Genomic DNA, 26,919 nt, shown 5'->3' with positions numbered 1-26,919 from the left:
GAGCTACGCTGAGCCAGACACACCTGGGCGAACCACGCCCCCCTCAGAAAACGGAGAAGCCGCAATACTCGCCAACCCCGAACTAGGCTGAATAACAGAAGCATGCTGATGAGGAATCGCCGCAGCAGACACTCCGCTATTTGCGGAAGAAGAACAAGGTGGGAAAAACTCATGTTGACCAAGAAACCGAACCCGAACCTACAAAAACCGTCCTAACCGGAGGAACAGAGACACCTGTTGGAAAGGTAGAGAAGGAAGGTACAGTAGGAGGGAAGAGAGAAGAAGAAGCCACACTCGGGGAAACCACCGGAGACCCTGCCGATGACGTCATACATGTAGGGAACGCACCAGACGGACCGGAGCTCACAGGAGTTTCGCATGGGAAACTGCGAGGTGCGAACCCGGCGATTGTGGATGATAGGTTACCCGAAACCTAGCTACTGGAGTGATTGTTGAGACTACCGGGGCCGAAACATTGAACACGGGTACAGTCGCACTACTAGATGTCGCAGCAACAGGCTCCGGAAGACGAAAACATATGATTTGTGGAAGATTGTCCCAAAGGCAAGTCCGTTAACGGTAGAGAGCTCGGATGAGCGAGAGAAGAAACCGAAAGTCTCCCGAAGAATGACCAAACGGAAGGTTGAGAAAAACCCAAAGAAGAAGATTTTGAAACCATAGGAGAAGAGATGTCCGTGGATACAGAAGAAGCCATAGATTTTAAGGAAAGAAAATAGACCGATTCTGTTTCCCCCTGATAATCCTGTAAAGCATCATTTGTAAATTCAGGAAGATTTTTCAAGACATGCTCAAAAATGTTGGAAAACCCAATATTAAAACAATTTCTAACCAAAGATCTGTAGCCTTTAGAGAGTCCCAACAGATCAGCATTATACTCTGCAATGTTCAGCAATTGATCAATTGAATTGGACTCTGAAAGGGACGAAGGTTTGTCCCGAGGGGGAAGAAGAAACTTGGAAGAAGAGAAAGGGATACTTTCCAACCTATCCACACTAGAAGAGCTAGGAACCAAAATTGAATCATCCTCTACCGAATTCGCAACCTTTTGTTGCAGAGAGCCTACTGCGGGAAAAAGAACCGCTGTTGGATCCAACAAAGGAGCCGCAACCTTAATGACACCTGACTCCGACTGCACCTTCAACTTATCTTCCTGATTCTTTACTACCGTCCTATCTCTAACTGTCTGCGTCAATCCTAAATTAGATTTTACCTTAGGACTTACGTTACCAGGGTGAAAGGGGAAATCTGCTGCTGACACTGCCTGCTCCGCGCCGGGGGCCCGTAGATCCTACCTTTGAGGTTTGCGGTTCTCCATGACCCCGGCACCCGTTAGGGCTGATTCTGGAACAGGCAGGGAGCTGAAAAAGAGCGATTAGGTTCTGTGTCCCTATTAACTTTTTCCCGATCCTTTATCTCTGTTAGTTTTGACATGAAACTTGAAAACAAACTAGACATGCTGGCTGACAATTTGTCTTCTAATTTCCTAAATAATTCTGACTCTAAAGCCTCTTTGTCAAAACCCTGAGTTTCTACCGCTGAATCATTACGTTTACTCTTAGAAGCTAATGATTTCCTATGCTTGAGATAATCCTCCATCTGTGTTGTCGACCATGACCTACACTCGTCACATCGCAATGTGACGCTACATTGTACCTTCCTGCAATTTATGCACAACGAATGTCTGTCGTTTTTAAGGGTACTCATCCTTTTCTTGCAGGCGGTGCATAACGATGGGCTGCGGTGTCTCCAGCGGTAGCGATCTCCGTCGTCCACGGCAGAAGCAGAAGTGGAAGCCGAGGAGTTGTCAAGGGTGGTGTCTTATCCATTTTATCCATTTCAAAATCCAAGCCAGGCCAAGTCAAAACGGGAGAAAGAACAATCCAGAAGAGAAGGGGGCGATCAAAACCAGTCCAAGTCGTTATCCAATCCAAAAATGAAAATAAGGAGTCGGGCTAATAACCAAAATTTCGCCTGATGTAGGACAAGTCCTAGCAGCACGGCGAACAAAAAGCAATTGGGGTTCTCGGCCATACACAGCCGGGACTTGCAGCAGCGTTGCCAACGGTACGCTAGGTAACTCATTTGTTAGGATTTTCCTGTAAGCGTTGGTAATGCTGACAGTTAATTACCCACTTAGTGGGTAATGAGTTGGGATATAGTTCGGGCTGGTAGGTAACCAGGCTAATTCAGGTGTTCAGGGAGTGTATTGCAATTGTAAATTTTCACATTCCAGAACCACCAGTTTTTGGATACACACCACATCAAAATGTAGGTAAAACATCAAGAAACAACATGCAGTATACCCAAAGGATGAAAAATAAGGCTTTCATAACTTTTGTTTCAAATTTTTATACATTTTTCTGGCGTCATGTGCCGTCGTTCCGGTTTACTACGATTTTCAGTTTATGACGCGGCGCAAGAACGGAACCACCGTCGAAAACCAGGGACTGCCTGTGGTGTCAGTGTACTACCAGGGCACACTGGTTGACACTAGAGCTGTGAAACTCAGCATGGGGTTCAGTGCCAGCTAATGGCAGAGATTTGTTATTAGTTTCCCAAATGCTGTTTAGCTAGCCCCACTTCAAAGTTAAACAGCTGCACCTGATTTGACAGTATGTGCCAGTGTGGGAGAGCCGAGCCAAGGAAGATGGGGCTTTAGTCTTCCAAATGGTGTACAGATCACACGGGAATTAAATAGCATTGGAGGAATGACTGGGCTAGGGTAGGATTGTGACATATCTGAGCCTAGTTGTATCCCATATCTGAAAGTGCATACAGTCAACCCCCAGTATTCGCGTTCTCACGATTTCGCGGACTCACACATTTGCAGGTTTCTCTGTGGAATGTATCTACCCATTATTCACGGAAAAATTGCCCATTCGCGGTATTTTTCACTGAGAAATATTCACTAATTACTGTATTTTCATATAATTTTCATGAATAAATGCACTTTTTGTGATAAAACTATTAAAATACTCAGGTATAAGCATTTTTAATAAAACTATTAAAATACTCAGGTATAAGCATTTTTAAAGTGTTTTTCTTGTGTTTAAACTATCAAAATAGGCAGTTCCCAGTGTTTTTAGAGGGGTTTTAAGTATTCACAGATTTTAACTATTCGCAGGGGGTTGCGGTACGCATCCCCCGCGAATACAGGGGTTCACTGTACTGTATATGTTATATAGGTGGTAAAAGGATAAACCCTCGGCCTATAGAACAAAAGCAATGACAGGACAATCTTGGATGTCAACGTCTTTCCTGAAGGGGGATAGTACGACTAACTGGAAGCTTTGTTGCTTGTGCCAAGAGGACACACGTGAAAGACTAGTTGATGCATCTGGTGCTGGCTATGTTACCCTTGCTACACACATTCCTGAATTCTATAAGTTAAATGCAATGCCTATACCATTTCATGCCAAAAGGCTTGATGAAGGTGATGGAATTCTGCAGACCTTTGAAAATAACAAAGCAACATATCATGAATCATGTATGCTGAAGTTCAAAGCAACAAAACTAGAAAGGAAAAGGAAGTCATTGTGTAAAACAAAAGATGATGCCCCCATGCAAAAATTCACAATAGTAGCCAGAAGGCAGATGGAGAAGATGCAATTCTGTGACTGAGAAAGAAGGAATATGCATTACTTGTGACCAACCAGCACCAATCAAAGATTTACGATTGACCATGACATTGCCTTTACATGAAAAGCTGCAACGATGTGCCACCAACCTACCAGATGAGAAACTTCTAGCCAAGCTTCGTGCTGGAGATATTGTTTCTCAGGACCATATGTATCACCCACCTTGTCTGACAGGTGAGTGTACAACAGGGAAAGGACCTGGCTAAATTCCCAGAAAATTGGAGATGATTATGTGCAGTACAGACAAGAGGCATGTACCCATGCTTTTGCTGAGCTTGAGATGTACATAAGAGACAAGCAGTTGACAACAGATGGGTGTTTATTTTACAATGGTAGAACTTTATGATTTGCACAAACAAAGACTGGAACAGCTAAATGTTAATGCTTCCTTTGTGCACCAAACACGGTTGAAAGGACAAATACTTGCACACATCCCAGAACTGGAGGACTTTAAAAAGGGAAGAGAAATTTGGTTTGCCTACAAAAGGAAAATGGGAGAAGCCCTAGCCACGGCATGCGACTACAATGATGCACTAATCGTGGCCAAAGCAGCTAAGATATTGAGGAAACAGATGCTTGAACATGAGATAGAATTTGATGGAACCTTAACAGCAGACACTAGAAGAGAATCTGTGCCACCAAGTTTGTTGGAATTTGTAAGTGTGCTGCAAAACGATGGCAATATAAAATCCCAACTTTAATATGGAACATCATCTACTGATCTAGCTTTAGCACAACTTTTACACTTCAACTGTCGAAAGAATCCAGCATCTTCAACATTCTCCAGACATTCCAAGTCAAGAGAACCTCTGTTTCCAATATATATTGGTCTCCAGGTCTCTGCAAAAACCAGGAAGAGTCAATTAATTGATACATTCCATCACCATGGAATCAGCATCAGCTATGATAGGGTTCTGGAATTGACTAAAGGGTTAGGAGAAGCAGTTGTAACAAGGGCTGTGGAGGAAGTAGTAGTTTGTCCCATACACTAAGAAAAGGGCTCTTTACAACTTGTGCTGTTGACAATCTGGACCATAATCCAAGTGCCACTACTCCACAAACATCCTTCCATGAAAAGGGTGAGGACAGAAACTTGGCCCAAATCATCCAAAGTGGAACAAAGTAAAAAAAAAAAAAAAAAAAGCACCTTCTCTTCCTGAACATTACACAAATGCACCTCCTGCTCACTTTAAACATGAGAATTCCCTCCCTTCATCCAATGGAAGTGCAGGACACCAACAGGTTGTGCTTTCAAAGCATCTTTCTCTTGAGTATGAATGGCTTGAGAAAGTCGGACAGGAGTGAAAATGCTGTGTCCATATCTTGGACAGCACATCACGCTTCTCAGAAGCGACAGGCCCCATTTGAAATAAGCTTGTCATCAATGTTGCCCCTTTTTCAAGAGGCAGCTCATTCAGTTGCAATGATAAAGCATGCCAATGATATTGCAAGAGCAACCACACAGTTTCTCAACCCTGGCCAAACCCCAGTTCTAACAGTTGATCAGCCACTATTTGTAATTGCTAAGCAAATCCAATGGGATTGGCCATTGCAGTATGGTGATATGGTTATTATGTTTGGAGGGCTGCATATAGAAATGGCAGCATTCAAAATTCTGGGTGATCTCTTGAAAGACAGTGGTTGGACTGGTGCTCTTGCAGAAGCAGAAATAGCTACTCCTGGAACAGCAGATTCATTTATTTCTGCTTCACACTTGAAGAAGACATGCTAGCCCACCAGGTGACAGCTTGCAGTTTATACCAGCTGCACAAAGCTGCCTATATGGCATATATCCAGGAAGCAGAAGAAGAAATTGAGCTAAGCTGTGAAAGCTGGATCAGAAAACGAGAATCAGAGTGTCCCCAATTCTACTTTTGGAATCTTGTGCTTAAGCTAGAACTTCTAGCATTTGTTTTCATCAGGTCATACCGAGAGTCTAATTTACAATTGTACAAAGATGTGCTGCAGAAACTCAGTCCTTTCTTCCTTGCCCTGTACCATGTATGTTATGCCAGGTGGCTTTCAATTCATTTGAGGGACATGGAGGCTCTCTAAAATGACACATTTAATGAATTCACAAAGGGAAATTTCACTGTCCACAAAACCACAGGGCTTTTTCCTCAGTGGCTATAGACCAAGCACACAAGCAGAATAATGCTCATGTGAAAGGAGATGGGGGAGCCGTTGGCCTATTTGAAGATGAAGATGCTCTCAGAAGGTGGCCAGTGGCTGGTCCTAAAGTAAGCCGCCTGATCGTTGAGTTTGAGACCAGAAGTGATGCTGATCCAAAATCTGAGGGTAAGCATCATGATGAAACTGAAACTGTGCAGAAAAGGTTTCTTGAAATGGTTGAAAATCTGGCAAAAGTAATCAAAGAAATGGGCAACCCTTCTGAGGAAGATTCAGTGGATCTGATTGTGCTAGACAGTCATGAAATTATGGACAGCAAAGTTAGTGAATCCTTGAGATCTATGAAGGGCCTTGGACAGACACAATTCACAAACTTTAATGAGAGGCTCAAGACACCCAGCAAATTCTATGAACAAGAACACAAGAACAAAATTCTACTGTTCAGTCGCAAGATGTCTACTACAGAATCCAAGGGCAAACAGTCACTGCAAACATAAAGGACGATTGTAATCTATTCTCATGCCTCTTCATATCATGCCAGAACAGACAGTGTGATTTAAATGAATTCTTTCAACATGAAAATCAAAACTGCCCATCAATGGCACAGAATGGACAGATGCATCAGGGCACCAAGTCAGAGCTGCTGCCTTTACTAGAACAGCATGCATCAGACGTCCCTGACAAAGAGCCTACCGCTGATGTTATCATAATGGATGGTGCAGCTCTTATAAATGCTCTGAGACCAACCAAGGGGGTCTACATTTGAGTCTTATGCTAAAGAAGAAGTCCTATCCAAGATTCAGAAGCACATACAGATGTACAAGCAAACACACATTGTATTTGATGTGTATAGGACAGACAGTATGAAAGCACAAACAAGACAAAAAAGAGGCACAGGAGCTCACCGGAGAGTAATTAGCACAGCGAAAACTCCTGGCAATTGGGCCAGCTTCCTCAGGAATGACCACGACAAAACTGAACTATTTGCATATTTGGCAGACACAATCATTTCATCTCAAGCAGATGATACATCATGCATAACTGTCACTAAAGGGGATGCTGCACTTTGTAGCAAAGCTGAACAAGACACTGTTGACCTATAAGGCTGCACTCATGAAGAGGCAGATACTAGAGTCCTTTTACATGCTGCAAAGCATGAAGATATCTCAAGTGCAATCATATGTAGTACAGACACTAACGTCATCATAGCAGTATCTAGCATAGAAAAAACTGGTTTGGACAAACTATGGATTAAATTTGGTAGAGGAAAAGACATGAGGTGGATACCTATCCATGAAATTGCAGCAGCCATGGGACCAAAAGCCTCAGCCCTTCCCTTTTTCCGTGCATTTAGCGGGTGTGATACAGGGTCTGCCTTTCATGGAAAAGGGAAAAAGTCTGCATGGCAAACATGGACTGTGTTTCAGTGTGCCACACCCACCTTCACCAAACTAAGTTCAACACCAGCAGCTGTAGAAGATGAAGACCTGCAAATTATTGAAGAGTTAGTGGTGCTAATGTACGACAGGAGCAGTTTGTATAAAAATGCAAATGAGGCTAGACTTGATCTCTTTGCAAGAGAGGCTAGACTTGATCTCTTTGCAAGAAAGCAAAGAGCTTATGATTGCATTCCCCCTACAAGAGCTGCTCTTAGAAAAGGGATTTTGACAGAGGAAAAATCTATTTCTGAGTCCAGTCCCGTGTCAGCCGGTGAAATTCCATTACAGCACGAATTTCTAGGTATAACAATGCTAGATATACCAGAGAAAAAGAGCTTTCAGGAAAGCTGGGGTTACTACCCCCAGTCGATCGTCTTTTAGGAAGACGTCGGTATAATGAAGGGTGAGTGAAATACCATTACCACGGAAATATACTCGAAAGATCTCTCCTTATCAAAACCCCCGTAAAAGAGCGGTGAGCCGTTACAGCTCCCACACTCAACACCCGCCAGGACGGCGACACCAGCGCCACCTACTACATTCCATTTTCTAGCACGTGATACGTTCGTTTCTTTTGTGTGCTCGTCCCCCTTTTTGGATTGTTTTTTCATCATCTACAATGGCATCGAGCACCTTTTCCATCTCTAAGTTAAGTACCATCTTCTTGTGGGGTTTTTGATCTGTTTTTGGCTGTTTTGGTCTCGTGTTTTCATAAATATGGAGATCTTCTTATGACGCCACGGCGTCCCCCGTCAGCCATGTCGACCGCGAGGCGACTCCTTCTGTTCTTTCGGTTGGAGTTGTCTCCTCGTTGTTATAGAAAGGTTTTAACCCCTTGAATTCCTTCCTGGTGGTTCCTTGCGGTGGCTCCCCCTTTTTAGTTTTTGTTTTGCATTATCGGCCTATCGGCCTTTCTTAGGGTGATGCTCCGCCCAAGTACCCCCCCCCACCAGGTTGGGTTCATTTTCATTTTAGTCTCAGTAAGAGAGCTGCCTTTCAAGCAGGGCACATTTGGTACCAGTCTTTAGTCTGTCATCCAGTCTTGCCCAGTCCAAGACACTGGGGGTGGCAACAGATTGATGGCACCTGGTTTCTGTATTGGACAGATCTGCCAATAGTAGCAAAATCTTGCCAAGAATTGAATAAGTGTGGCTGCAAAAAAAAGGAATGCCATGGCAGGTGCAAGTGCTACAAATCTGGACTTAGCTGCACAGCTCTATGCAGATGCACTTGCTAAAACTAATTGATACACAAAACATATTGGTTTCTCTCTGGAGATACATACTTTTTTATCTTTGGCAGCCATTTTGGAAATATATGGTGGCCATATTGGAAAGATGGGTTCACTCTATCTCTTCCAGACAGTAAGAATGCCAAAATACAAATTCTCAATCATTATGTGGACAGTATGCAACTTTTATAGGCTTATGAAATATCACAATTTTTAAAAGTAAATTGTATTTTTCCTAACTATACAAACCCGAGGTCCTTTACATTAGGATTACTTTCAGGCGTAGGCTGGAAAACGGCCGTTGAACTTCAAACAAGGTGGTTAAGCAGTTAACTACCGTCTGGGAGGCGGGAGTAATGCCTGCCCGGATGTAAACATTCCGATTTGCCTTTTGGCCCAGGTATCAGAATGAGGGGTGGCATGAAGTGGGCATAATATATAAAGGACCTCAGGTTTGTAAAGTTAGGAAAAATACAATTTACTTTTAAAAATTGTGATTTGTTCTGAGTGAATGTCCTGATCAACCGCCTCCCCACGCCCTTCCACACCCGATGAAAATGAATGAGGAAGGGGAGAGGGAGTCCTCACTCAAGGGAGAGGGAGCAAGCAGGAGAAGTTCGCAGGGAGGGAGAAACGAACCTGACACATTAGCCACCACTGGAGTCGTCATGGGTGTGTTACCCTAAGACGATTCCTTGGCCGGCTTCAAGCGGTAATGTCTCCTCCCTTCACACCTCTTCCATTGCTCGAGAGACCAGAAATAACACTCGCTACAAGGAGTGTTGCGCGAACACACACGTCCCCTGCAAGTTGGGCAAAGGGTGTGTGGGTCCGTGTCGATGCTAGAACGAAAGGCATTACATTTCTTGCCTCCCACCCCAGGACACACACCCTGGGGATAGGAGGGTTTAAAAGGTTTGTCAATATTCATACTCAAAACAAAAAAGGAATTTTCCCACCAAAAGGTTGAAAAAGAGCAGTCAGGCAAAGAGCGAAGAACAACGTCCGCATTCCAAGACGGCCGAAAGCAAATTGGAATGTTTACATCCAGGCAGGCGGTACTCCCACCTCCCGGACGGTAGTTAACTGCCTAACCACTTTGTTTGAAGTTCAACGGCTGTTTTCCAGCCTACGCCTGAAAGTAATCCTAATGTAAAGGACCGAGGGTTTGTATATTGTGTGGGAACAAGAAAATATTTGAAATATACAGGCAGTCCCTGGTTATCAGAGGGGTTCCGTTTCTGAGGGTGTGATGATAACCGAAAATCGCCACTAACCGAAAATCGGTGATTTTCAGCACTTTTTCTGCGATTTTCAGGGGTTATCGGCGCCGAAAAGCGCCAATTTTTGGTTATTGGCGCCTCTGTTAGGTATGTATCGGCACCAATACCCAATTATTGGCGCCAATAAGCAGAAATCGGCAATTTTCTGCGCCAAAAATTGCCGATTTTCGTTGCTAGACAAGCGCCATAAAACCGGATCGCTGTTAACCGAGCCCGCCATTAACCGGGGACTGCCTGTACAGCAATTTGCTGCCACTTTGGAAAAGTGTCAGCCATCTTGGAAATAGCCAAATATTGAGGTGGCCAGAGGTTGATTTTGATTTATGGGGATAATAAGAGTTCTCATGCCAAATCTCTTGCTTGTATCACCATTTGCACTTTTCTCCCATTATCCCACTCCACTAACACCAAGGTCTTGGCCATTGTCCAAAGGACAAGGCAGTGCCCTGGTACGAACCTTGATTACCAAGGTATCTGGCAAATCTCTGCAAGAGAAAGGCAGAACCAAGTAAAGTTCGTTTTTAAGAGTCGAGCCAACTCGGGACTTACGAAACCGGAGATCCGAATTGGGACAAAGTCCTTCTTCTTAGCACCAGAATTGCCCACAGAACTGCAGTCAGCCAAACCCTCTGAGGCAAGAAGAATTCGTATTCTGTCAAGCCAGAGGAGAAGCTTGGTGTCTCAACCTGAATGAACTCCTCCGAAGAAAAGAGTTCATCTGGTCGAGAACGCTCTTGGAAGCAAGGACCGCGGCGGCCCCCAACACTCTCGGCCCCTCGGGAACTGCAAGGGTTGCGAGTGATGAAGATTATTCATTGGGGGAGTTGCGGTCCTGTCCCGGGGATCCTTGTGCTGACGAATTGGCGCGAAGTTCTCCGAAAAACGAGGGCAATCACAACTTGAAGAAGAAGACCCTCGCTGTTTCCGAAGCGTGAAACTACTGTACCTCTCCCCTTGGAGGGAGCCTTGACAGATCCCACGAAACCGTCCACAGCTAACTGGTTGTACTACGAGATAACCGGGGGACTGACAGCCAAAGCACACAAGGAAGCTGAACTCCGAAAAGCTCTCTCTGTCCGTCTCATGCCTCTCAGAACAACCGAGAGGAAAAGAGAACAGATGAGAAGAAAGTGTATCCCTACCTGTCCTGCCAGTAAGACCAGCAGGAGAGGCGGACCGTGAGCGATAATCAACCGAAGGAGATTACTGCTACACGAGGGAAGAAGAGTGCTTGTGCCGTGGCAAAGCGCTTTCCTGGGAAGAGCAGAAAGTTCACTTGAACAGAGCCGAGAACCCGATTCGGAAAAAACCGAGTGGGGGCGAGCCGAGCCGCACCGAGCCAAACTGATCACGCGAACACGATCAAGACTGGGAAGTATGCGGTGGACTGGAGGCAGGCGGGGTGAGCTGAGCTGAACCGAGCCAGTCTCGCAAGCACGACCAAGCTATCATAATGGTCTTTTTATTCTTAAATCCTTTAATATATTTTCTGGAAATAAGACTGTTGGTGAATTTATCTTCCTGTGTAAAGATTTATTGCCTTCCAGAGATATACTACCAAGGGCAGGGCAGGGCGAGCGAGCCGAGCCGAGCCAGTCTCGTAAGTGCGCCGAGCCAAGCTGAGCCGATTTCATGAACACAATCGGACCTGGACAGGGCGGAACTCGTCTGCCATGAACTATTGCTAGTTTCCCGAACTATAAACTCCTTCAAGGCCGAGGCCCCTCAAGAAGAAGGTTCAAAGGGGAATTCTGTGTCTGCTATCCTGCATGCTCGAACCCTAAGGTTCAAGACAAGAGGATGAAATCTGGCCAAGCAACCAAAGCAGCTGGTGGGCAGTATCGAGACACCTGGCGTCTCGGCACCCAGACACCTGGTGTCCCGGCACCCAGACACCTGGGTGTCTTGGCAGTTTCTCTCGTCCTCTGCCTCTTGTCAGGTGAGCGCTCATGATTCATAGAATTCGCGCTACCCACAAGAATCCCAAAAATCGGGAGCGGCTGCTTTCAGTTTCCTAAGAGATCGAAAGAGCCAGGCACAAAACCAGCCTTAGACGCAGACTTCTAAGACTGGCAACGAAGGAGCGGCCTCGAGACGCTGGCACTCTCACGGCCCCCGAAATGCCAGATCCCACAGGAGAATGCCAATCGGTTCCCGCCTGAGGGCAGGAAGAGCCAACTAGAGAAACCTGTCTCCCGGAAGAGAGTCAGTCCCTTATAAGTCCCGCAGGACTCCCAAAAGGAATCTCTTCCCTGCTTCTTCTGGTGTTCAAACCAACAGGATCGAGACACCAGGCTGGGAACCCGACTGAGCACTGACAAGCACTCGGGGAGTGCTTGTGGTGCTGACAGGAAGAGCCGAGACACCTGGGTGCCTCGGCCCTTTCTCTCGCACTGCTCCCGAACTGGGCCAAGGAAATACTCTCCAGACCAGATCAGGATACTCGATATTCCATGGAATCTTGAGCACTCTGAGCGGCTTGCAAACGAGCGCCCAAAACAGCCCCCGCCTTAGAGGAAGAACCTCAAGGATTGAGAACGGAATCGCAAACCGTAGTCTGTGATGGCAGACAGCGTAACCTCCAGGGCAGCTGGCAGGAACACAACGGAAGTGGCCCCGGGCATGACCACCAGGAGAAGTGGCAGGCATGATCAGGACAGCCGATGCAGGAGCTACGGCAGTGGTTCGGAAGGCAGGAGCTACTGCAACGGCCAGGAACATCACTTCCACAAGGTAACTTCCTTCACCTTCACACCGACATCTCCTACAGGATGGCAGACATCGTAACCTCCAGGGCAGCTGGCAGGAACAAAACGGAAGCGGCCTAAGGCATGACCACCAGGAGAAGCAACAGGCACGATCAGGACAGCCAATGCAGGAGCTACGGAAGCGGTTCGGAAGGCAAGAGCTACTGCAACGGCCACGAACGTCACATGAAAGTCACCAGCAGCGGCAGGAACGATCAGGACGGCTGCGACAGGAGACCAGAAAGAGCTGCCCACAGACTGTCGTTGAGTTAACAGGAGCGTAACACAGGGAACAGCAGGAGCAGATGGACCACAGATATGCCAGAAGCATTGCCACAGCATACATGAAGGCCAGCAATGACAGCGATCGATCCACATTGGCAGGAACAGAGTCGGGACGATCCTGACGTGGAACTGTCATCCAGCCAGGTATTATGGTCGATCTCGAAGCAACACTAAATGAACATCGGGACTCCATGCGAGATATCCCCTGAGATATCCAGCCAACTACTGCTGTGTCTGCGATGATCACTGTTAACCTGAAAGAAAAAGCAAAGATGATCAGAGAGGGAAATTCCTCTCGCTACGAGGGGAAATGCCCTACGCAGCGAGAGGAGGTACCCAACAAGAGGTCACCCGACCGGGCGCCGGCCCCCGGCCCCCTCGCAGTCTTCGCCCGATGAGTGAGCAAAGAGGGCAAAGGAGAGAGATCTCTACCAAAGGAGAGATAAGGAAGAACCTACAGGGAAGGAAAAGGACGGAGGGGAGACCACCAAGGGCGCCGTGGAAGAGTAACTTACAGACGACGCCTGCAACCTCCCACCCACCCCGCAACTCTCTGAGCGCAGGTGGTGAAAACAATACTCAGCACAAGTAGGAAGGAAGTAGTCATGCCCTTGTACACAGAAGGCGGGAGCCCAAGAAGGGAAGCGAACTCTTACGTCCCGATCAATGTAGGGGAGAGAAGGTATTACGTCCCAATCTAATATCTCTGATTGTAAACGGGAACACCTTCAGTATCTAAATAAAGGGCTACTGGAAGAGAAGCATTACCACTAGGTTACGATCCTTTAAATACGCCCTTGGCCGTCAAACCCAAGACACAGCGCAGGGGAACGACGGCTATGCAAGGTTATCACAAATCGTGGGTTTGTATTAATAAATATCAAACAAACGTAATATATACACAAAATACAGAAAGATCCCACCGGGATAATAAGAGCTTAACGATAGTCAGGCAGAGAGATCCCAAACCACATCTGCAATGCATGATGGCCGAAAGCAAATTGGAATCTTTACATCCGGGCAGGAGGGTATTCCCACCTACCTGGCAGTAGTTACTGCCTAACCACCTTGCTCAAGAGTTTAATGGCCGTTTCCAGCCTACGCTGAAAGTAATTCCTAATGTAAAGGACCGAGGGTTTGTATATAGTGTCAGAACAACTTTATTTTATCATAAAAATTTCATTTTTATATAAGTAAAACTTACCTCGTAATTACTTAGCTGATTCCACATTGAAAGGTGGTGGGGAATTGTGGACAGTAAAATAACATTCTATATATGAAAAGTTAATGACCTAAAATTGGCTAACATTGAGACAATGTTTGCTGTTTCCTTACCTGGTGAGAGAGCTGTGAAGATAATTACTGCTTCTGGTTGGCGCTCATCTCAACCTGCAGAGACATGGCAGTGCTGTATAGTCAGAATCGTCTCTATGTTGTGGGATATTCTGCAGCAAAGGAGTATTCTGAAGGCTGACAGAATATACAGCAGGAACTTTGTGACGAAGGTCAATGCCGAAGGCCAATAAAGCTCAGAGAATTGCCCCTGCCCAGGGTGCAGTACCAAAACACAATAAAAAAACCAGCAACAAAATCACCTACACCATAAAAATCAACATGACCACTACCCAACACTATAAAACTGGTGAGCATTCCATTATTGTACCCTCCAGGCTTCCCCACAACTCGACACCACGAACAAGGCGAAGAGCTAAATACGTAGGAAGGGATACTTCCTACACTTCCTCACCCATCACTACGCCAGCTACGGACATCGGTCCTAGGGTACTGCAGTTTTCATATACAGTTCCTACGTCCTGCAGATAGTGCATTGCAAACACTGACTTGCTTCTACAGTATGTTTCCTGAAGAATGGAGGATAAGGAAAGATTGTGCTTGAAAGCTACTGATGTAACAACTGTCCTTACATCATGAGCTTCAACTTTCATGACTTTCAAGTCCTTTTCCTCCACTTGGGAGTGAGATTCTATAATAAGATTACTCAAGAAGGGAATGGCATTCTTAGATAAAGATCTGGAGGGATTTTTAACCAAGCACCACAAATTAGAAAACTGCCCTCTAATTTTCTCGGTTAGGTGCAGGTAGCAACTGAGGGCTCTCACCGGGCATAGCACTCTTTCCTCCTCTTCTGTGCCTGTGCTTGTTCTGTGTCGGGGGCGGATGTGTTGGGGTCTCTCTCACGTTCTTTACCAAAAAAAGAAGTTTTTCGTTCTTGGGCGATTAAACCTCTCATAGAAGGCAATGTGTTAACAGTGTCTCTATGTAATACCTGGCACGTAAGCCGGTTAGTGTCGTGTAATTGCAGATATATCAATTTACATTCTGACACAATCAATGCCTTCGAAATTTTCAGGTTTCAACTTCTCGAAGCCTATTGGCCCTGGGAAATGGGTAATAGAGCACTGTGTATGTGTTAGTGCTTGGCCCCCCCGTTTACCACAAAAAATGTCATCTGACCAACCTCCAACCGTTGTGCTAGTGACCCAGGCACCTAACGAAACCTGTGCTCCACACACAAGTTCCATACTCACGAACAATTGTCTTTACTTTATACAATACCAATCAAACCGTTCCGATGTCTAGTCTGCATTACAATCTGTCAGTGCAGCCTTCTTCGAAAATATCATATATCACTAAGTAGCAAAGGACCTGCTCAGTGGAAATCTATGCCGATGACCCTTATAATCTGCCTCCACAGGGGCCTGCTGATCTAAGCCTACTTGCAGTGTACCATACAGCAGAAAATGCCTTTCTAGCAGCAAAATCCCTCTCAGAAAAAATTGACAAAACCTCAGAAAAAATTGAGAAAGCACAAGACAAATTTTCACAGACCTGGGACATGAACAAAGGATTACAGGAATCATTCGACAGTCTTGAAACTGTGGAAACAAATAACAATCTTTCACAGATCTGGGATGTGATCAAAGGAGTGCAAGAATCATTAGACAATAGCATAGTAAGCCACGAGACTTCTTTGAGTGAGGCATCTATTATTTCCTCGCCTCCCAGCAACACAAGAGAAGTGAGGGTGCAAAGCAAAGTCGTGATGGTCATAACCTCCCATGAGGGAACTGCCATCTCTCCCTTGAATGAAGTGCCCACATCACCTATAGACCTATCGGAGGGGACCGAGGAACCCCCCAACCTCGTCTCCATCCACAGTGCCTCTGGTGGAAGATAAATCTTCAGTGATGATCACCAGCCCTTGTGAGTCTTCCAACCCTATCTCCCCCCCAAAATCCCCTGTCGTGGATGAGGATGTGATTGATCATGAGGGTATTGGGGGCTGGCAGACACAAACAAGTAGAAAAAAGAAAAGAACATCTCAATTATCCGCTGAACCGATGCCCAACATTCATGAGTCACCTTGCCCGAAAACTGAGAAGAGATGTCATGTTGTGATTCGCAATTTACACTCATCGGTGAAGCTAGACGCCATAGTAGAGAGAACCAACTTTCTCACAGGCTCTGACCCTCTTATCTCCCATGAACTCCCAAGCAAAATTAAACATAAAGTGGCCTACAGGATTACCTGCCAGTTTCAACACCTCGGTGTTCTCAAAGGCGAGAATTTTGGTCCTAAATAAGTCTCAAGATACAACCTAATCTGGGACCACCCCACCTTCCCACCTGGGGAACTTACTGACACCCCAAGCAGGGGTTCAGGTGCAGACTCGCCTTCTACCACAGGTGCCAGCCAACGTCGCAAGGTAAGCGAATGCTCATTTCCACTGGCCAACACCCCACCCACCCAAATGATCAACTCATTCATTTCCCTTCTTCATGAGTTGCCATGGATACACTAGATATAATCTCTTGGAATATTTTTGGCCTCAAGTAGAACATTCCTCCCCTAAACATGTTCTGCAAAAACTTCAAAGGCATCATTGCATTACAAGAAATGCTCCTCTGACCTCATGATCTTGCCATCTGCGATTCAATGCAAGAAGACTTCAGAGCTTTCTCGACTTCACTGATGCAAGTTACAGATCACATCATAGCCAGTCGCCCAAAAGGGGGCCTTTCTTTCCTGTGGCACAAATCATTAGACAATATGGTGAATGTGTTGACCTATAGGAGTGACAGATTGCTGGGACTTCAAGTGACAGTAGGGGACTCTAAGATCCTAATAATTAATGTTTATATGCCCTGGGAAAAGAACAATAATTTTGATCAATACTGCATGATCCTAGGTGAGTTACATAGCATTAATCACAATTCTACTGTTGATCATATTTGTATAATTGGGGACCTTAATTCTCACCCCACAAAAAATTTTATAATGAACTTACTCACTTCTGTCAAAATCATGCTCTCCAAATTAGCAATGTAATGCTCCTCCCTCCCTACTCCTATACCTATGTACAAAATTGAATGGACACAATTACAACCTCCTGGCTGGACCACTGCGTCACGTCCCCTCAACTTCATGATTCTATTGTGACCTGCAACATTCACTACAATCTTGCAATGGGCTATGATCACATCCCCTTACAGGTGTCATTCAGTACCCTATCCCTCCCTACCGTGAAACCCCTAACTGATCACCCACCTGCTCTTAACTGGGATTTTAAAAACCAAAAGAAAGCCAGATCCTTTAGGGACACCATGGAACCAGGCTGTGGTCAACAGTTCAACCGGCAGATGCCTTACTGTGCACTAACCCAAAATGTAGAAACGACCATCACAGGAGAGATCTGAAAGAATTCTATTCCAACATAATTTTCGCTATGCTTGTCTCCGGAAGGGATACCTTTAGATCTCGTCAAGGCAACTCTCATAATACACCCGGATGGAATGACTTGGTTAAGGATCTATATACACATTCACAAGAAATGTTTCTACTGTAGAGGCAAAATGGTAGCCTGAGGGAAGGACATACCGGTATTGCACTGCTAAGGCAGGCAGGCGAGAGCGCAGTTCAAACTTGTCCTTAACCCTTAAACGCCGAGCCTCTATTTACAAAAGTGTCTGCCGTATGCCAGCGGCGTTGGGGAGTTAGCGCTGAAGCGGAAAAAAGTTTTTTCCAAAAAAACACAGCATGCTTAGTTTTTAAGATTAAGAGTTCATTTTTGGCTCCTTTTTTTGTCATTGCCTGAAGTTTAGTATGCAACCATCAGAAATGAAAAAAAATATCATTATCATATATTAATACTGAAATATATGACACCACAAAAAAAAAAATTTCATATATAATTGTATACAAATCACACTGTGAGCAAAACGGTTAAAGCTAATGAGTTATTTTTTTTTCTTTGTATTGTACACAAAATTGCGATGATTGTGGTATATAACAAATTGTAAAACGATCAAAGCAACACCGAGAAAATATTATCACAAAATGATGCATGAATTCGTAACACGTGGACGTAAAAAAAAGTTTTTTTCAAAAATTCACCATAAATCGAAATATTGTGCTAGAGACTTCCCGTTTGCTGCAAAATGAAGGTAATTGATTGAATATTACTAGACTGTAAGTGTTTTAGCTTACAATTGCAGTTTTCGACCATTTCGGTCGAGTTAAAGTTGACCGAAGGTCGAATTTTTGCTATTTATCGTGATTTATATGAAAATATTTCAAAACTGATAAAAGCTACAACCATGAGTTATTTTTTGTTGTATTCTACATGAAATTGCGCACATTTTCATATATAAAACTTTGTGTAACGGCTATTAGAAAAACGGTGCAAACATTACGACAAAGTGACAAAAGAATTTCTGAGATTTTTGGCCGAGTTACCGAGCAGACGTAAGGAAAAAGTTTTTTCAAAAATTCACCATAAATCGAAATATTGTGCTAGAGACTTCCAATTTGTTGCAAAATGAAGGTAAATGATTGAATATTACTAGAATGTAAGAGTTTTAGCTTACAATTGCATTTTTCGACCATTTCGGTCGAGTCAAATTTGACCGAAGGTTGAAATTTTGGCACATCGTGATTTATATGAAATATTTAAAAAATTATAAAAGCTACAACCATGAGTTGTTTTTGGTTGTATTCTACATGAAATTGCGCACATTTTCATATATAAAACTTTATGTAACGACTAATATAAAACGGTGCAAACATTACGACAAAGTGACAAAAGAATTTCTGAGATTTTCGGCCGAGTTACTGCGCACGGACGTAAGGAAAGTTTTTTCAAAAATTCACCATAAATCGAAATATTGTGCTAGAGACTTCCAATTTGTTGCAAAATGAAGGTAAATGATTGAATATTACTAGAATGTAAGAGTTTTAGCTTACAGTTGCGTTTTTCGACCATTTCGGTTGAGTCAAAGTTGACAGAAGGTTGAAATTTTGGCACTTATCGTGATTTACATGAAAATATTTCCAAAATGATACAAGCTACAACCATGGGTTGTTTTTTGTTGTATTTTACATGCAATTGCCCACATTTTCATATGTAAAACTTTATGTAATGGCTAATATAAAATGGTGCAAAAATTACGACAAAATGACGAAAGAATTTCTGAAATTTTCGGCCGAGTTACCGCGCGGACATAAGGAAAAAGTTTTTTTCAAAAATTCACCATAAATCGAAATATTGTGCTAGAGACTTCCAATTTGTTGCAAACTAAAGGTAAATGACTGAATATTACCAGAATGTAAGTGTTTTAGCTTACAATTGCGTTTTTCAACCATTTCGGTCGAGTCAAAGTTGACCAAAGGTTGAAATTTTTTGTAGTCGACGTACGGTACGTCCACTCAGCACCCGACAGACAATTTTAGTCGACGTACAATACGTCCAGTCGGCGTTTAAGGGTTAAGCACCGCAGACTGAATGAAAAGCAACTAAGAGCTGATGCAATGTCTAGGAAATTAGATTCTGGCGATTAGCCCCGTCTTTGGAAGGACATTCAATCCTTAATCTCCAAAACTAAAAAGCTATCACAGAGAGTACGAGAAGCCGTCGGTGACGAGGCTATCGCAAGAATGTGGGGCGATCATTTCAGCACTATCCTAAATTGCATAAACGATCAAAACTCTCGAAAGGATGTGAATAACCTCCTTACTGATAAAATTCAGTTTCATTTCGCCGATCGTATTATGCCAGGTAACGTGAGCGATGCCATCAACAACCTACCTAATAATAGCCTGGCTACATTGGTCTGCCTGCTGAAGCTTTCAAATTCTGCCATCCGAAAATTTAGATTTTGCCAACTACTCCATTCACTGAGTGCATAATTCACCAGTTTCTCCCAGACTCCCTACTCTTAGTTCACTTAATACCATTAATAAAAAACAAGGATGCAGTTGACCCTGGCAATCATTGCCCAATTGCAATTACTACAATTGAGTCCATTCTTCTTGTTAAACTTCTCCCCTTTCTACACACTATTGACAACCAGTTTGGCTTTAAAGCAAACCACGCACCTGACACCTGCATCTACGTCCTGAAAGAATCGCTGAACTATTGCCTGTCATCAGCCTCTCCTGTTTTCCTATGTTTTGTAGATGAGAGAAAAGCATTTGGCAGAGTAAACTACCTGAAGCTGCACAAATCAGGCACACCTCCATATCTAATTGGCATTTTATGTTGCTGGTTCTCCACACAGCAATTCTGTGTCAAATGGGTTAATGTATTGTCATACACCTTCGGCTCCCTAAATGGGCTTCGGCAAGGGGACATTCTCTCTCCATACCTGTTTAACATGTAAACAGATGCCCTCAATGTCAAACTGAACTCACTCCCAATCGGATGCGCTATCAACGAAACAGCAATAAACAACCTCTGTTCCAATATGGTTCTGATTTCCCCATCAGTGCAAGGTCTCCAGCAGCTCACCGACAACTGCCGCCAATATGCAGAGGAATTTGATACCCTGTACAATGAAACCAAGACCCAGTGTAGGTCACTGTTCCCAAGATCGCTTAAGCATATTGCAAAACTACAAATTTTCCTTGGACACCATCATCTGGAATTTGTGCGTGAATTTCCGTATTTGGCCAAATTATCACGGATGACCTAAAAGATACGGCAGACATAGAACAGAGACGTTGTAAACTATGTGCAACAGGCAACATGATTGCAAGGAGGTTTGCCTTCTATCACCAACCCACAAAACTGTTGCTCTTCCGCCCGTACTGCTACAGTATACAGTACTGTACGTGGGTGTTTCCTTTAGACGAACTATACCCAAGAGACCATGAGACATATCACTGCTGTTGTTCATAGCGACATTCTGAGATGCCTCACAAACACTCCTCACTATCACTCTGCCACACAGATGTTTACAGAAAACCGCCTGGATAATTTGAAAATCACTGTGAGGCGAACAATGTCCAGTCTGATCACCTGACTGAGAAACGGCAGCAATTCGCTCATAGAAAGCATCCTAAGCAGTGAGGCAAGAAGAAGATCTAAATTGTGGGAAAGATGGGATAATGAGGGGTCTGTTCCTTAAATGACTTATTCTCTGTTTTTGCAATTATGAAGGGTCATCTCCAGAATCTGTCATTATTATTATTATTATTATTATTACAAGTTTTGTTAAACAAAATGGCAGTTTCAACAACATTTATTTTATAAAGTAAACGCTCAAATTGTCTTATCAATTGCTTTTCTTGCGCTGGAATGGTTGCAAGCAACTGACCGATATTCATATCCGGTGGTTTAATGATGTGTAGGAGGTAGTTCTTGTGGGGTGTCGTCTAGTTTCGCCCTTCTCGTTAGGGCATCATTCAGGACAGGATTACAGGATACAATGGCTGTAATGCGCGGATTTTTCATCTTTTATCCGTGTCTGTTGGTTTGTGGAGTTAGTCGCTTCATTTTCATTGGCAATCCGGCCGTGGCGTCATCGGAAAGGCAGCTCCTGATTGGCTGTCTTCTCCTCAATCTAAGCCTACTGCTGATCGGCGATGGTGCAATTTCTCAAGGAAGGCGGGTTAACTGATCTATCCCAAGGTGAAGGGCGGTGCCTCTGCCTTCCTCAGGTGTTGGAAGGGCATCCTCAGAGTGAGGGTTAAAGTCGTCCTCGACATCGGGGCGTCTTTGAGTCATAGGTGGGTGCGAGGGGTGATCTTGCAGGTCATCCTCGAGGTGAGATCTCACAAGGCGATCACCCTTGGTGCTCTGGAGGTAGTCCTCAAGGGGCGTAGGTTGGGATGCGGGTCTTGCCTGGTTGTCCTCGGCTTTCCTGACGGCTGTAGGGAGTAGGAAGGTCTTCTGAGTCCCATTAAGGCTCGGTTTTCCTTCGCCATGTGGAGCGCCTCTAGGATGCGAAGACTATGAAGGTCGGGGGCGCTGTCAATAATTTTGAAATTATTGACAGCCAATATTCATATTGGAAAATGGATAGTGTGTGGAATGCGGGAAGTCATTTATTGAAATATCCAATCAAAAATCCGTGGAATCCTTCGTCGTGTGGATTCAGGTTCTACTTCAGGTTGTGGTACCGTCGACATGTTTTGAACATCTCGCTGGTCATCCTCTGGATGTGGTTGAGAAAGATCTGGAGAAACAAGGTGCTTGGGTCGGTATTTATAGGGGGGTCCTTGATCGGTGCTGAATTATGATTGGCTGCCCGGGGCAGGTCATCTCGGGCAGATCCTTCTCTCCCATGTTGATGTTCGGGGCTTGTCTTGCATGCAAGTGGCATTGTAGTCCTGGGGATGAATGGGAGAATTTCGACCCTCAATGCAGAATTTTGATTCACTCGTTCACTATGGGGGTTGCTCAGTGCAGGTCTCCTGGCAGTGGTGGTCCGTAGTTTGGTCAATTATTTCCATATTTGTGATTATGTCTTTTCTTGCAATTCTCTGGTATGGGCGGTCCTGGCATATTTAAAGATGGCTCCTCTTTGGCGTGGCAGGAAATCCTCTTGGAGAAACACATGGTGGTCATACTGATGTAAGAACCAAGGCATCCTTGGATAGGGCATGAGTACCGGTATACCACTTTGGTTTTCTTCAAGGGGTCCTGCTGAGGGGGGGGCTGCTCATCTTTTTGCTCTTGTAATAAATGACCAGATGAATATTCTTATTGGGGTCAACAGGGCAGACATTATCCTCGATGATGTTCTTGAGGGCACCTTCATCTTCTTTATATTTATGATGAAATTGTCCTTTATGCATTCAGGGGCATTGGGGCGAGGTTCCTGCCAATACCATTTATCGATGTTCGCCTTGATAGATTCTTCTATATTCAGGTTTGGGGGTCCATTGTTGATGAGGGGTCTGGGTTACATGTTCCATTTCTCCGTGTGTCATTTCCAGGAGGAGCAGTGTGAGAGGGCCCTCCTGACACAGGCGCTGATGGTGGGGCGCTTACACCCCTCGGGGCACTCGCTCACCCCATTCATACACATGCCCAGGTTCGTGCGCTTCATGTAGACCTTTGTAGAGAAAGAGGCCTACCTCTGCTCCACAAGGACGTCAAGGAAGGGGAGGCAGCAGTTTTGGATATGCTTGATGGTGATACTGAGGCAGCTATGGATTGTGGAAAGCACGCCTTAGGTTCTCGATCTCCTCTTGCAAATTGGCGCTGACAAAGGTATTGTTGATGTAGCGCACGTACATCCTTGGCTGGTCTATGTTTTCGAATACCCTTTGTTCCACAGTGCCCATACAGAAACTGGCGAAGAGGACTCCAAGGGGAGAACCCACCACCACCCCATCAATCTGAGTGTACATACGGCCACGATGGTTGGAGAAAGCGGCCTTTTTGGTGCATATTTCCAGGAGGGCGCAGAGGGCATGCTCAGGGATGTTCAGGGATGGGGTGGTGGGGTCCCTATACACACGGTCCAAGATCATCTGGATGGTTTCATCAATGGGGACATTGGTAAAGAGGGACTCCACATCCATCGAAGCAATACATCCTCTGGGGGACGTAGCTCTTAGGGCCTCCAGGAACTCTGCTGATGACTTCAGGCTGTGGCTGCCAGGGGCATACGGGGTCAGGATGGCATTCAGCCTCTTAGCCAACTGGTGCGTCGGGGCAGGAATCTGACTAATGATGGGGCGCTTGTGTATCTTGACATTCCTTTAGGTGTACCCCAGGTCATAGTCTCCTGTAATTGGTGGTAGGTGAAAGGCGTTAGAGGCGGTGTTCACCATCCCTATGATCCTGTTTGCCTCCCACCTGATCTCGTCGACAGGGGGGTTTACTGTATACAGTATATATATTTATTATTATTCTCCATATAACTGCTATCATTAATATTATAATGAATTCTATTTTTTCTACTTCTTCAGCAGCTGTGCGGATACTGCCAATTGTTTTTATCATGTTACCTTATGTGTCTAGATTGTGTGTATTGTATTTGTATATTCCATGTACAGTAAGGCCCCGTATTCACAGGGGATGCGTACCACACCCTCCCACGAATAACTAAAACCAGCGAATACTTAGAACCCTTCTAAAAATAATTAGAACTGCCTATTTTGATAGTTCAAACACACACAAAACAAACTAAAAATGCTTATATATACAGGTATTATCCTGCTTACGATGGGGTTAGGTAAAAAAAAAAAAAAACCATCGTTTGTTGGAAAAAACGTAAGAAATACCAAAACGTATCTCGAACATAGCCTAGCCTACACTAAGTATTCAGTACCAATGGTAGCCTAGCCTACACTATAAAATATACTCTTTGCATACACGGTATAGTAATTATTAATATCAACTAATTCTGGAGGTTCATGCAAAGTGACATGATAATTCAATACAAAGAGAAATTGAATAACAAACAAGAATAGGCTTAGCCTACACTATGGTATATTGTATACATAGCCTACACAGTAGTGTAGCCTACATTATACAGGCAGTCCCCAGTTAACGGTGGGCTCAATTAACGGCAATCCGGTTTTACGGAGCTTGTCTAGTGACGAAACCTTGTCAGGTGGGTCAGGAGACCCTGCACAGAGAGATGCCCGAGAGCCCCAAGGAGAGCCAAGCTGCCTGGAGATCAGTTGCCTTGTGATGCTTGGCCACCAAACATAGAGAAACAAAAGTCAGTGAGTGGTGGGAGACTCCTCTCGCTCTGAGGGAAGTTTCCCCCTCGGAGCGTCAGAGGCCCCCGAGAAGAGGTCGCCTTGACTGGCTGCCAATCTTCACCCAACGAAGCGAGTAAGAGGACGAAGGAGAGATAGCCAGAAGGGGACGTTTACCGGGAGAGAGAAACGAAGAAGAAGGGTTAGCTACCAAGGAGTTGTCAGAGGCGTATATCCTTCCAAGGACATCTTGGCAGCCTTCCTCCGATACTGTTTCCTCCTGGTAAGCTTCACCCACTGCACAGGCAACCAATAGCAACACTCGGCACAAGTCAAAGCAGTTATATAGTCATGCCCCCTGCAAGTGGTACAGAGGGCATGAGGGTCAAAATCAACTGGAGAGTGAAAATGGGTATAACCCTTGCTGCCAACCCCATGGCACAAGCATTGGGGGTTGACAGCCTTCCACACAGGATTAGATGATTCGTGGGTTTGCATAGTAATAAACAATATCAAACACACACAAATATCCAACACCATCAAAACAAGAATGATCCCGCCAGGAAAACACAGAGTAACAGTGATCAGGCAGAGAGCTACCAACACACGTCTGCATCAAACGACGGCTGAAAGCAAATTGAAATGTTTACATCTGGGCAGGCAGGACTTCCGCCTACCAGACGGTAGTTAACTACCTAACCAAGATGCTCGAAAGTTTAATGGTCGTCTCCAGTTTTGACGAAGGTAATTCTTAATGTCAAGGACCGAGGGTTTGTATATCGTGTAGGAACAAATGTCATTTCCTTCACCAGGGGGTCCAGGGGACAGAGCTCCCCACCTCAGTAACATGGCCTGCTTGTTAGGTTAGGTTAGGGTACATTAGGTTAGTATAGTTCCTTTCATAACAGGTTTCCTTAGCCAATCCCTTCTTGAATATATGGCTCCCTAATGACTAGCGCATGCAGAGAACCATTCCATAACAAAAATATGGCAGTTCGGTCTTTCACCCAACGATTCCCCTCATCCAAAACCCCACATTCCCAAAGGATCGCCAACCATGTTCGGTAGATATGAGGTTACTAATAACTGACCGACAATAAACTGCACCATCACCTTCATCAGCGACACCAGAAGTAAATGAAAAATTGATTTCAAAGGTAATAGTCCTTGCAGAGCTGTTGTGTAGTTTTAGCCTCCCCAGCAAAGTCCCATCCACATGAAGGGGAAGATGGGGTTGAAAATCTGGATGAGATTTGCTAATCAATCAATAGTTTTCGTTTTACAGGAGTTCAGCCTCATACAGGGTAGCCTACACCCTTTTCTAGGGTACATTACTAAGTAAAAATATTATATTAATCAATGATATATTCGTGCGGCCCTCTTTTTAACATATACACCTAAAGTTCAGCCAAGATTTGTCTAAGGGTTCTCCTGGGTCTTCTTTTTGGTCAAGTTTCTACACAAGAGGAGCCTTGGAACATCCCTGGTCTGGGAGCACCTGCATTTGTGGATGTTGGAGGTTGGCCCAACACTTAACCAACTATTGATTTAACCATAATGACTAAGATAAACAAATCTAACAAGCTCAGCGTACGCTGCTGAGACTTACATGGATAGAGTGTGATATGTAAGGCTTTCGATTTTGGCTGACTGGGTCTACCAAGTAAAAATGAACATAATTGAAATGTAAAATAATAAGGATAAGCATAAAATTTACCAGATTGGAATAATTTTGATGTTTCAGCATCTATGCAGGTGTCTGGAAAGCTTAATCAGTTTACCAATACGGAATTATATTATTATGTTTAATAAGTCCGGAGCAAAGACAACTGGAAAATGTTCTCACTGTTTACAAACCGAAACTTCAAACACATGCAAGTATTATTTCTCGCAGTTAACGAAAGACCCTAGCCTTAACACGTACATACAATCAATCATATAAATAAAATTCTGATAAAAACAAGTAAATTAATCATTTTATCTCTTTGATAATTTTTTTTTAATCATATTTTGGCACGTTAAAAAATTTTACATACAGAAACATTACTCTATATAGTGCCTTCTACTCAGGACAGATGGGCATATAAATTCATAGATACATAATTTTAACACATTAATTCATCATGGGCTGCTCCAGGCGCGAAGATCCTTTCTAAAACAGGATTGTCTGTATCTTTCATAAGTCA

General features: G+C 44.4%; 1 protein-coding gene across 2 annotated transcripts in view; it reads right to left on the bottom strand.

The window, feature by feature from the left end:
- The window catches only part of LOC136836268 (F-box/LRR-repeat protein 20-like), a 286,367-nt gene extending 259,758 nt beyond the window's left edge, over positions 1-26,609 (bottom strand). The window contains exon 1 of one of the 2 annotated variants that reach the window (XM_067100295.1): positions 26,451-26,609. The gene's annotated coding sequence lies outside the window, so the exon portion shown is untranslated. Of the gene's footprint in view, positions 1-26,342; positions 26,365-26,450 lie in introns of those variants that run through there. The other variant, XM_067100296.1, reaches the window with a different exon arrangement.
- Positions 26,610-26,919: the final 310 nt, after the last annotated feature.

This window comes from Macrobrachium rosenbergii, chromosome 56 (assembly GCF_040412425.1).
Source record: "Macrobrachium rosenbergii isolate ZJJX-2024 chromosome 56, ASM4041242v1, whole genome shotgun sequence".
In the NCBI taxonomy this organism is placed as follows: Eukaryota; Metazoa; Arthropoda; class Malacostraca; order Decapoda; family Palaemonidae; genus Macrobrachium; species Macrobrachium rosenbergii.
This window is presented reverse-complemented; position numbering and strand designations above follow the sequence as displayed.